We start from the raw sequence: 12,319 nt of genomic DNA, 5'->3' as shown, positions 1-12,319 counted from the left end.
AAAGATAGGGATGCCTAAGTGTAAATCTACACCTTGGTTCCAGGTACCTCTGGTCTAACTTGCACACAGAAAATGTCATTGTTTAACTTAGTCGGTACTAAGGCATTCCGTTGAAACTTACATTATGATTTGTTCCTACAAGTTTGCGTCGTGTTTCGTCCATTATGGTACAACAGGGGATAAGAGAAATGCCGAGGTCTAAGATTTTTTTTTCCTTGTAATTTGTGGTAAATGATATGCCTTATGATTATTCGTGCAGCCTGTGAAGTGGGCGACTAAGGTGGATTCACAACTTTCTGCCATATGATGAGGCATCCTGATAATAGGGTCGTGCCAAGACGAGAAGGAAGAAGGTGATGAGGCCAAAGCATGGTGGTGGAGGGACTGCCAAAGAGGTAGTGGACGATGGATTGTTGTGCTCGGTGAGTATCATAGGAAGAGATTAGTCAATGGTTTTCCCTTTGGTTCACTTATTAGCTAAATTCCAAGCACACTTAGAGGTCGATTTTTAAAATATTTATTTCTATTGATTTATTCCCCTAACTGCTATGATATAACGGTGGAGACAACTAGGTGTGGGTTTTAGGATTGAAGTGTTAATGGGGGCAACAATACTATTATACAAGATGATGATAAGATAGTGATACTTATATTATGAGTATATTAAATGCATTTATTTAGAGGTGGCGATTATACCATAAGTAGTCATGTTTTATTGATCTAGGGCACGTTTAATTCTAATCTGAACTTCACCCATTTAATAAATGAGTTAAAATCTATTATATATTAATTATTTTAATTGAAATGGGTTACATAGTACATATAATACAACTAGTCTATTATTCCGAATAGAATAATAATATATAGATCTCAATTTCTATCTAGGAAAGAATTTCTAAGTAATATATGGATCTCAATTTCTATCTAGGAAAGAAAAGAAATTCTAGTAAAAAAATTCATAATAGAATTTTTAATAGAAAAAAATTATTAAAATAGAACATAATTTATAACCCATAGATACTTAATATACCAAAAATACTCTAAATGTCATTCTCAATCAAAAATTATGATCTGCTAAAAATGAGGTACTCTTCAGTTGGCCATGCTTCACCTGAGCTCTTAGTTCAAATCTGAACCTTCAAAATTATTTGTTGGTTCGTATTGTATAACCTAGTAATCTCATTGCCCACCATCTACTTTTTGTTACGGTGCCAAACTTGAAGGTGATAGCATTATTATAAATAAACATGTAAGTTCCCCAGTATAGCACTGGAGAGTGTAAGTGCACTAGACAGTAACGAAGTCTCCACGAAATAAAGTAAAGGGTTAATTCATCGATGTTCAGGATGGCAGATTTATTATAATAAAGTAAAGGGTTAATTCTTGATGAATGCATGTTTTCAGTTGATTATAAATTGATCTTATAATTTAATCCCCTTCACGTAATATAGATTTGGGAGTGATAAGCATAATTTTCTTTTGCTACAACTAGATAGTAACAAACTACAAACAAATCCAATGAATTGTTTATTAAATGAAGGACAAAATTAGAAGGGCACCTCATTTTTATGGAATCATAAAAGAGGCATTCTTTTTTAATTTTTTTTTTATCAAAGGAGTGTCCTACCCCAACGGCAATCTATGTGCAATTACCTAATTATCCTCTAGTACACTATTTCTATTATTATCTCTCATCTAAATTATGAATCGATCGAGTATATTGTAGCAGTTACGATTTCATAACTGCTATAAGACATTCTCAACATGTTCAAAAATATTCACATTGAATTAACTACGATTTAGTAACTATTACAATGTAAATGGTAGGTGAACAAGATTAAATCTGCATTATAGTAGTTAAGAAACTATAGTTGTTATAATATAAATATTTTTGAACATGTTAAGAATGTCTTATAGCAGTTATGAAATTATAGTTGTTATAATATGCGTAACAACCATAAAATCACAATACGTCCAATTGACTCCGGATTGAGGCAAGAGATAATAATGTGAACAATATACTAGGGTGCATTTGGGTAATTATACATGGGTTGTTAGTTCACATTATAGCAGTTACGAAATCGTAACTATTATATGTGCAATAGTCACGATTTCAGAACTATAACAACGTGGATTCGACCTGCTCATCTAGCATTCACATTATAGTAGTTATGAAACCGTAACTATTACATGTGTAATATCTACGATTTCATAACCGCTACAACGTGTCTGACTAATTCAAGATTTAGATGGAAATAATAATGGGAACAATATCCTAGATGATAGTTAGATAATTGTATATGAGTTGTTGCTGTAAATACCCTGAGTTAGTTTTAATATGATCAATCGAGTTAAGTTAGACGAGTTAAGTTAGACTATGTTATTTTGATCTTTTGTGTCTGAGTGTGCAGAGACTTAGGAACACAATGTAAGTACCCCAAGTTGGTTTTGATGTGATCAACCAAGTCAAGTTAGGCTTTGCGTTATTTGATGTCTTGTGTTTAAATGTATAGGGACTTAGGAATACAAGAATTCAATCGTAAAATGCAACAGACGAGAAGGATGGCATGGGAAGCGAGTAGACGGTCTCAGTGCATCTAGGGCTATAAACGAGCCTAGCTGAGCTGAACAGTAAGAGGCTCGAGCTCGGGCTCGGTTCGTTATCCCTAAGCTCGAGCTTGACTCGAGTTAGATTCGAGCTTTAGTTTTTAAGCTTGAGCTCAGCTCATAATAAAATTAAATAGCTCGAGCTCAGCTCAAGAAAAACTCGTTTAAAAATTAATCAAGCTTAGTTTAAGTTTATTTAAGATAATTAGCTATAATAATTAATAATATGTTATTATATTTATTATTTATATGATATATATATAAACGAGCCGCTTAATGAACATGTTCGTGAGCCTCTTAATGAATACATTCGTGAGCCTCTAAATAAATATGTTTGCGAGCTCATGAACCAAATACTTGTTGGTGCGGGAAGCATCCGACGATCAAACTTGTGTTTTGATTATGTCAAAGGGTCCAAAGTTAAGTTGTCTTGTTATCTAACAAGATTCATTGAGCTTGCAGGAAAGTCCTAAGTTGTCTTAGGCAAAAATCCTAATGGATTCTAGGCAGGTGGAAAACTTTAGGGGGTGGTAACCCTAGGTCCTAAGAGGCGGTAATCCTAGGTGGTGGAAAGTCCTAGCTATGTTAAGCAGGTGGAAACCCCTAGGGGGTGGTAACTCTAGGCTGAAGAAAACCCTAGAGGGTGGTAACCTTAGGTTCTAGGGGGTGGTAACCCTAGGCTGAGGAAAACCCTAGGGGGTGGTAACCCTATGTCTTAGGGGGTGGTAATCTTAGGCAGAAAGTCTAGTCGGTCTGGAGGACCGATCTGACAATAGGTAAACTCTTCTGAGAGGAGTATGTGAGGACGTGTTCCCCGGTGAGGAAACAATAAGCGTCGGTTCGACCTAGGATTTCCGGAGGAAATCCGAAGTTAGAACTGGACAGTCCGAAAACTGTCAAATACTTATATTATTTGTATTTGATTGTGCTAACTTGGTTTTGCAGGGTGATCCAGTGGTAAGGGTGGGGCCCACCTTGTAGAAGGTCATCGCCACGTGGAGGGTCATAGTCAAAGTGGTCAATGACCTGGCCACTCGTCTGATCAGGTGAACCACCTTCCCGGTCGGCATGAAAAGTAGCTCATCCGATACTTCGACAGCTCGACCAAATACCGAGCTTCCGACGCTCAAAAAGCTCAAGTATGGAAGGACGAAGGCCGAGCGGCCGTCTCGCTCGGTTAAACGGTGGACGCAGCCCCTATCAGGCAGGCAGGGCTCCCTCGCTCGACAGGACAGAGCCGGACAGCAGACCATTGGCCGAGCAGCTCTCCAGCTCGGCCTGGCCATGGTATCACCCGGACGACAGACTGGTCGAGCGGCACTCCCGCTCGGCCCAATAACGGACAAAAGGAGTAGTTGGGAATATCTTCATAGGGACCAGTGTCGTCGACAGACGACATAGTTGGCGGCATAGTCAGACAAAGAATCGTACGGTGGAAGCTTCCACTGTTACGTCAAGGATATGCTCGGCCTGTTAAGGTATGGCGTCAGACACGCCTTTCTGACGATTTCCAGGTATGCTCTGAGAAGCGTGCACGCCTTGGGGAGCATGTACGCGCCTCTCGAGAGCCTTATATAAAGAGCCTCAGATTTCGATGGAGGTATATAAAGAGCCTCAGTTACGTTGCTGCTCTTTTCTCTTCTCCACTTTATTCGCTTGTCGTCGGTGACTGACTTGAGCGTCGGAGGGTCATCGCCGGGGAACCCCTCCCTGGCTTAGCACTAACGACTTGTTGTTGCAGGCTTAGCTCGTCGGAGGTCCACGTCATCTTCAGTCTGCATCCATTCAACGTGAGCGCCATCTCCCCAGTGTGCGTCGACTCGACTCTCGGATAAAATTAAATTTGGCGTCGTTTGTGGGAATGCACCTGCATCCGAGCCGAGAAGATGGAAGAAGTTGGACGACTTCATATCATGACGCTCACTCAGGAGGAGCTCGACATGCTCATACAAGCACGAGCGGCAAAAATAGTCGAGCAGCAACAACAAAGAGCGTTAGCCGATCGACTAGCGCAACAGGCGACATCAGCCTCGGGAGGCCGAACGACGCAGGAAGACCGGCCGGAACAGCTGTCCATCTGGGGACAGAATAAAGGGCCGACCGACACGCAAGGGGAGGCGCCGCCCACCCCGATACCATTCCACCGAGCTTTGTTCCAGACGCCCTCCGAGATCGCGCAAGCAAACCAAGAGCGAGGTTCTTCATCAGATGAAGTGCCCGTTCGGGATGCGATGAAAGGCAAAGCGCCGAAAGCTGATTTGTCTCCCGAGCGGATCAACCGCTAATTCTCTTAGACGATACTGCAAGATTCGCTACCGAGGCACTACGCTCCTCTGGCGATTGGAGAGTACAACGGATCAACCGACCCGGACGACCATCTTGGTAAGTTCGGCAACGCCGCTACTCTTCATCAATACATAGATGGAGTCAAATGCTGAGTCTTCCTCATTACATTATCTGGCTCGGCATAACGCTGGTTTCGGAGATTGCCGGATGGCTCGATCCGGAGTTTTAAGGACTTCCGAACGACTTTTCTCCACCACTTCGCGAGCAGCCGGCGCTATTAGAAGACAAGCGTAAGTCTGTTCTCCATGAAGCAAGGGCCAAGAGAGACTCTCTGAGCCTACATCCAACTCTTCAACCAGGTAGCGATGGATATTCCCTCGGTCTCGTCCAAGACCATGATGAACGCGTTCACGCAAGGGTTCGTGGACGGGGACTTCTTCCGATCGCTCGTCAGGAAGCCGCCCCGAGACTACGACCATATGTTGAAGAAGGCCAACGAATACATAAATGTGGAGGAAGCCCAGGCGGTCAGAAGGAAGGAAGCGCCATCAGAACCATCGGCGTCGACCGAGCGAAGGCCGCTGACCAGCCACCAGCCGCCAAGAGGGCCCCAAGCCGAAGGAGCACAGCCACATCAGGAAGCAAGGCCACACGTCGTCCAACATATGGCCTTCGAGCGGCCAAAGCCAAAGAGAAAGGTATGGACTCCTATGTTCTGTGCTTTCCATCAGTCGGCAACCCACAACACTCGCGATTATCGCGGATTCCCCTCGATTGCTCAAACGTTCCCTAGAAGTTATCGCCGTCAATCGCCTTCCCCCGACCGGCGACATAGGCATCAGAGCACCGGACGACGGGAGGAGACCAGGCGATCACCCGAGCGTTAGCATCATCATCAGCCAAGGAGTGATGACCATCTCCGAGTCTCACATGAACGAGGCAGATCATCCACTCGGGAGGAGGAGAACAGAAGCAATGCCACCCGGGGCAGATCAACATCATAGCTGGTGGACCGACTAGCAGAGACTCCAATCGAGCTCGAAAATCATACGCTCGGAGGCTGGAGATCCACGTCGCAGGTTGTAGTCAAGAGAGGGCGAGCAAACCCGAGATAACTTCGGCCCTAAGGATCTCGAGGGGATTAAAGTGTCGCACGAAGACACCCTCATTATCTGAGTAGTAATTGTCAACTATTCTATTCACCGCATATTCATTGACACAGGGAGCTCGGTCAACATCATTTTCAAGAAGGTGTTCGATCAACTCCAGATCGACCGTGCCGAGTTGCTGCCGATGATGACCCCTCTGTACGAGTTCACCGACAATGAGGTTCAGCTGATCGGCCAAATAAGGTTGGTCATATCACTCGGAGAGGAGCCACTCCAGAGGACGCGGACTACCAACTTCATCGTAGTAGACGCTCCCTCCACCTACAATGTCATTTTGGGTCGACCGACCCTCAATGAGTTTCGAGCGGTAGTGTCAAACTACTACCAGAAAATCAAGTTCCTAGTCGAAGACCAGGTTGGGGAAGTCAAAGGGGATCAGCTGGCTGCTCGACGCTGCTACGTGGAGATGGTCAAGACAGAAGCCAAGTCTGCTCGGAAGACGCCCCGGCTAGAGGTACACGCCATAACCGAAAAACCTCCTAGTCTGGTTTATGAGGAAAAGGAAGAAGTGTAGATACATCCTGGCCGAGCAGAGGCGACGACCTTTATAGCGTCAGACCTGGGGGCCGAGCAAAAAGCTGAACTGATCAACTGCCTCCAGCAGAACCATGATGTTTTCGCATGGTCAACGCACGAGCTGCCCAACATCTCTCCGAGCGTCGCGCAACATGAACTCCACGTCCGACCGGACGCTAGGCCGGTAAAGCAGAGAAAAAGAGACTTCAGTGTTGAGCAGAACCTGATCATCCGGGCGGAAGTCGAGAAGCTCCTGGAGGCCGGCCACATACGGGAGGTTCAGTTCCCGAGCTGGCTCGCGAACGTGGTGCTCGTCTCTAAGCCAGGCAACAAATGGCGGGTCTGCATTGACTTTCGGAACTTGAACAAAGCGTGCCCGAAAGACTTCTATGTCTTGCCCCGGATCGATTAGATAGTAGACTCCACTGTCGGGTGAGAGCTGATATGCATGATGGACGCGTATCAGGGGTACCACCAAGTGCCGCTCGCCAAGGAGGATCAGGAGAAGGTTAGGTTTATTACGGACGATGGAACCTACTGTTACAACGTGATGTCGTTCAGACTGAAGAACGTCGGAGCCACCTACCAGAGGTTGATGAACAAGGTGTTCCAGCGACAAATCGGCCGCAATATGGAGGTATACGTCGATGGCATACTGATGAAATCCCTCCGAGCGGCTGACCTCTGTGCAGATATCATGGAGACCTGCCAAACACTTAGGACGTACGGAATCAAGCTAAATCTGAACAAGTGTCTATTCGACGCAAGGAGCGGACGTTTCTTGGGTTACATAGTCACCGAGTTGGGCATTGAGGCGAACCCCAGTAAAGTAAAGGCACTGCAGGATATGCCGCCTCCAAGAAATTTAAAGGAAGCTCAGCGTCTCACCAATCGGATAACAACATTATCTCGGTTCATCTCTAAGTCATCCGACCGGAGCCTACCCTTCTTCAAGATATTGCGCCGAGCCACCAAATTCCTATGGGATGAAGAGTGCGACCAAGCCTTCGAGGAACTCAAGGTGTATCTAAACTCGTTGCCTGTACTGGCTAAGCCAACCACCGACGAGCCACTCCGAATCTATCTGTCCTCGACCGAGTATGCGGTCGGCTCGGCGTTGGTTCGGCAGAACGCCGAAGAACAACCAGTGTATTTCCTGAGTTATATTTTAAAAGATGTTGAATCCCGCTACACTGGTCTCGAGAATCTTGCCTTTGCGTTAGTTCTAGCCGCTCGGAGGCTTCACCCATATTTCCTCGCGCACACAATCATCATGATGACCAACATCCCTCTGGGGCGAGTTCTCCTCAATCCAGAGGCGTCAGGATGGCTGATCAAGTGGACAATAGAACTCAGCGAACTCGACATCCAGTATCAGCCCCGAACGACCATTAAGGCACAGTCCTTGGTGGACTTTGTCACTGAAGTACATAATCCCGAGCTAGAAGCCACTTGGAGGATATATATGGACGGATCGTCCACTCGGCGAGGAAGCGGGATTGGTATATTACTGATCTCCCCCAGGAAGAGCGGATGCATCTGTCCGTTCAGCTGGATTATCGGGCGACCAACAACGAGGCCGAATACGAAGCACTCATAGCAGGCCTGCAGGCCGCCCGGCACGTTGGAGCCGTCAAGGTTTTAATTCACTCGGATTCCCAATTAGTTGCTCAGCAACTTATCGGGAGTCGGGACATTTGAGATAAGTAACACTCGGCTCAAGATCTACGCGGAGGCCTTTGAAAAGCTAAAGGTCAATTTCTGAGAGGTCATCATACAAAAGATTCTCCGAGCGGAGATCCAGGCGGCGGACGAGCTGGCCAAACTAGCCAGCTCGCTATCACCCATTGTTATCACACAACCGATCGAGCAGGTGTCTTTGGTGGCGCATATCGATCGGATGGAGGGACTCACTTTCCCAGGCGATTGGAGGACGACATTGATAGAGTTTTTGCGATCGGGAGCTACACCGTTCGATCGGGAAGAGGCTCGACTACTCAGAAAACGGGTCGGTCAGTTCACATTGGTCGGGGACCAGCTCTACAAGAAGGCTCTTTCTAGGCCGCTGCCTAAGTGCGTTGGATCGGAAGACGCCAACTACATACTGTTGGATCGTGAAACGTCGATAGAGGGGGGGTGAATATCGATTCGAAAAACAACGAGTATAAACGCAGCGGAATAAGAAAATTGAACACAGTGGATTTACTTCGTTCAGAGCCTGTGACGACTCCTACTCGAAGGCCCGTACTCCATGAGTACTTTCGTTGGGCAATTCACTAGCAATTCGAAATATAGATTACAAGTTAAGTACAATATTGCTAATAAGGAAAAATTACCGACAATAAAAAGACTTAGAACAGAAAGGAAAAGCTTGTCGGAGATCGCAGCGCAGCAGGAGCACAAGGAAGCAGATTCTTCGTTGTGAGAGTTGTGTCCTTGAAGCTTGCTCACCCCCTCCTTTTATAGCCCTTTGGAGGGGTCTCCAGAGCTTATCAGATCCCAAAAATTCGGATCAAATGAGGAGAGTTCGAATCTGGCTGATCCGAGTCGTCTCCAACTACTTGTTTGACACAGTCATCTTCCGAAGGTCATAACTTTTGACTCCGAACTCGGAATCAAGCTCTGTCAGTTGCTACGTGTGCAGAATTTGAAGCTATACATTTGTATCTACAAAATAGAGTTAGAAAAATATATGTATAGACATTTTATATAGATTTATGAGTTAGTTCCTGTCTTCCCGAGACCAGAACCTAGTCAGGGTCTCAATTTAGGGATCCAAAATGGACCTAAACTGGACCAACGCCTACTGTCCCTTAACTGGGATGCGTCCTCACAATCACTCTCCTCCAGTGACTTACCTTTACTTACCTGCCAGACGTTCGATCAGCCCTTCGACCCGTCTGGACTTTGTGCCAGCTATCCGGTCAGCCCGTCGACCTAGCTGGACTTTGTGCCAAGCGTCCGGTCAGCCCGTCGACCCTCTTGGACTTCGTGCTAGCTATCTGGTTAGCCCATCAACCTAGTTGGACTTCTCGCCAAGCGCCCGGTCAGCCCGTCGACCCGCTTGGACTTCGTGTCAGACATCCGGTCAGCTCGCCGACCTGTCTGGACTTAGCCTGCATACTCGATCAAAGCATTAGATAACGACAAACCTAACTTAACCTATTTGTCATTCATCAAAACCTGGGTTAAATCGTTAGTGCTAACCGCACCAACAATCTCCCCCTTTTTGATGGAATGACAACCTGGTTAAATTAGTGAAAACATATGCAAGAAAAAACAAGTAACAACATGCATTTATGTGGTTTTTAAGTTAGTTTGTATTTTCAGTTTGGTTTAGCTAACATAACCACCTAACCCTCCCCCTTTGGGGTTCATCAAAAGTAAGCATGGATTAAGTAAGCATAAATACAGACCTCAGACAAAGTAAGAAATAATGTCAAGTTAATCTGGGAGAGTTTAAAACATAGATTATTTTACTTTTATTTCTTAAATCTTAAAAAAAAACTAAGTCTTGAAAGATAGCTGATTTATAACTTTGTAATTTTGAAAGATAGCTAATTTTTCAAGTATAGTTTTTAAGGTCAAAGTTAAAAATTCAAGTTTTCAAACATAAGTTTTTAAAATAAAAATTTCAAAATTAAGTTTGAAAAATCTATTTTTCAAAACTGATTGAAATTTATTTTTCAACACTAAGTTTGTAAAAGATTCAATTTTCAAAATTAAGGAAAATGATTTTGAGAAGCTTAGTTTGTAAACTTAAGTTTTGAAAAATCTAATTTCCACAATTTTCAATAATAAAACAATTTTTAAAACTAATTTTTGTAAAATTTAACTTTCAAATCAAATTGTCAAAATTAAGTAAAATCAAATTTTAAGAACTAGATTTTTAAATTCAATTTTCAAAACTAAGTTAAATCTAATTTTCAATAAAAAGTAAAACCCAATTCTTAAAAACAACTTAGTTTTATAAGAGTTAGTTTTCAAAAATAGGTTTAAGAAATTTTTAAGAAAACATTTTTCAAACACAAATTTTAAAATATTTTAAATAAAGGGAAAATTTTAATTAATTCCTCCCCCTGAACCTGACATAAAATTTTGAAAATATTTGCTAAAAATATTCAAAGTAGAATTTTTTTTAAAAAAAATTGAGGTAGAATTTTCTAGAGAGATTTTAAAGAGAAGATTAAAAAATAACACTTAAGGAGATAATTAAAAAATAAATCTCCCCCTGAATTTGATACTCTTTTAATTTATTAATCCTCCTTATTTATTACTCCCCCTTAATATAATGCTAAGGTTTGAGTGTGTTAAATTTCAAGCCCTAACACATTTGTCTACCTCAGTGTTCTAGGGGATTTGGTAACACTTATATTATTTACATATTTATCTCTGTATCCTTGATATAATTGTTTATTTGAGTTTGATTAATCAATAATTAATATTAGATTCAGGCGCTTAAGCTTCAATTTAAGGTTTAATAAGATAAACTTTATTAAATCAAAAACAGTTGGCCATTATCAATAATTTATTGATTAATTTTTATTTGATTTAATAATTTAATACTTAATAAAATAATTTAAATTTCATATTAATTGATTCAGTTGGTCAATGAAAGTGTTAGTTATAATTATTTTTTTATTTACTTCCTTTTAAGTAGGATTAATTTAGTTTGAAGTTAGCATTAAGTTAAAATTATTAGACACAGTTAAGTAAGGTTTAATTCAAGTCAATTTTAGTTCTCAAATGAAGATAAACTTAAACAGTTAAGTTCTACTTATTAATTACATAATTAAGTTTAAAGTTAAAGTTAACGGAATTTAAGTTTTTAAGTTAGGTGTCTAAGTTTTAAATGAATTTAAAAGAATTATTATTATTAATATTTTTAAGGGATTTCTAACAGGATTTCTAAAACAGTGTTTAAAAGGATTTTAAAATGATTTTTATAATTATTTAATGGCAAATAACATACGTTCAATTCAGTTTTGATTTTAGATTTAAATTAATATTAGTGATTAATTTAGGTTTAAGTTTAAGTTTAAGTTAAATTTTAAAATTTTAATTGTAATTTCAATATTAAGTTTTAATTTAAGTTTTAATTTTCAGTTAGGTTAAATTAAGTTTAAAAATAACTTTAAGATTAAAATAATGTTTAAGGTAAAAAAAAGTTTAAAATCTAAATAATAATTTTTAAAGTTTAAATAATCAATAAGAATATTTTTTTTTTTTAAGTTAACAAAATTTTATTAAAGTGAAAAATAATATTAAGAAGAATTTTTCAAAATGATTTATAAAAGATTTAATTTTTAAAAGACTTTTTTTTAAACTGATTTTTGAAAGAGTTTAAAAGTAATTTTTAAATAATTTTTAAAATGGTTTTTAAAAGAATTTATAAATAGTTTTTAAATAATTTTTAAAATAATTTTTAAATGATTTTTCAAAGAGTTTTTTAAAAAAATTTAAAATAATTTTTAAAAGAGTTTTTATTAAATAATTTTAAAAATAAGTTTTAAAATAATTTTTAAATTGATTTTTAAAAGAGTTTTTAAATAATTTTTAAAAGAGTATTAAAATAATTTTAAAAAGAGTTTTTAAATAATTTTTAGAAACAATTTTTAAAATAATTTTTAAGATGATTTTTAAAAGAGTTTTTAAAATAATTTTTGAATAATTTCAAAAGAGTTTTTAAAATAATTTTTAAAAGAATTTTTAAATAATTTTTAAAAATGATTTTAAAAGTG

This window comes from Zingiber officinale, chromosome 2B, assembly GCF_018446385.1.
Source record: "Zingiber officinale cultivar Zhangliang chromosome 2B, Zo_v1.1, whole genome shotgun sequence".
Taxonomy (NCBI): Eukaryota; Viridiplantae; Streptophyta; class Magnoliopsida; order Zingiberales; family Zingiberaceae; genus Zingiber; species Zingiber officinale.
The sequence above is the reverse complement of the archived record's forward strand: the minus strand, read 5'-3'. Positions refer to the sequence as shown.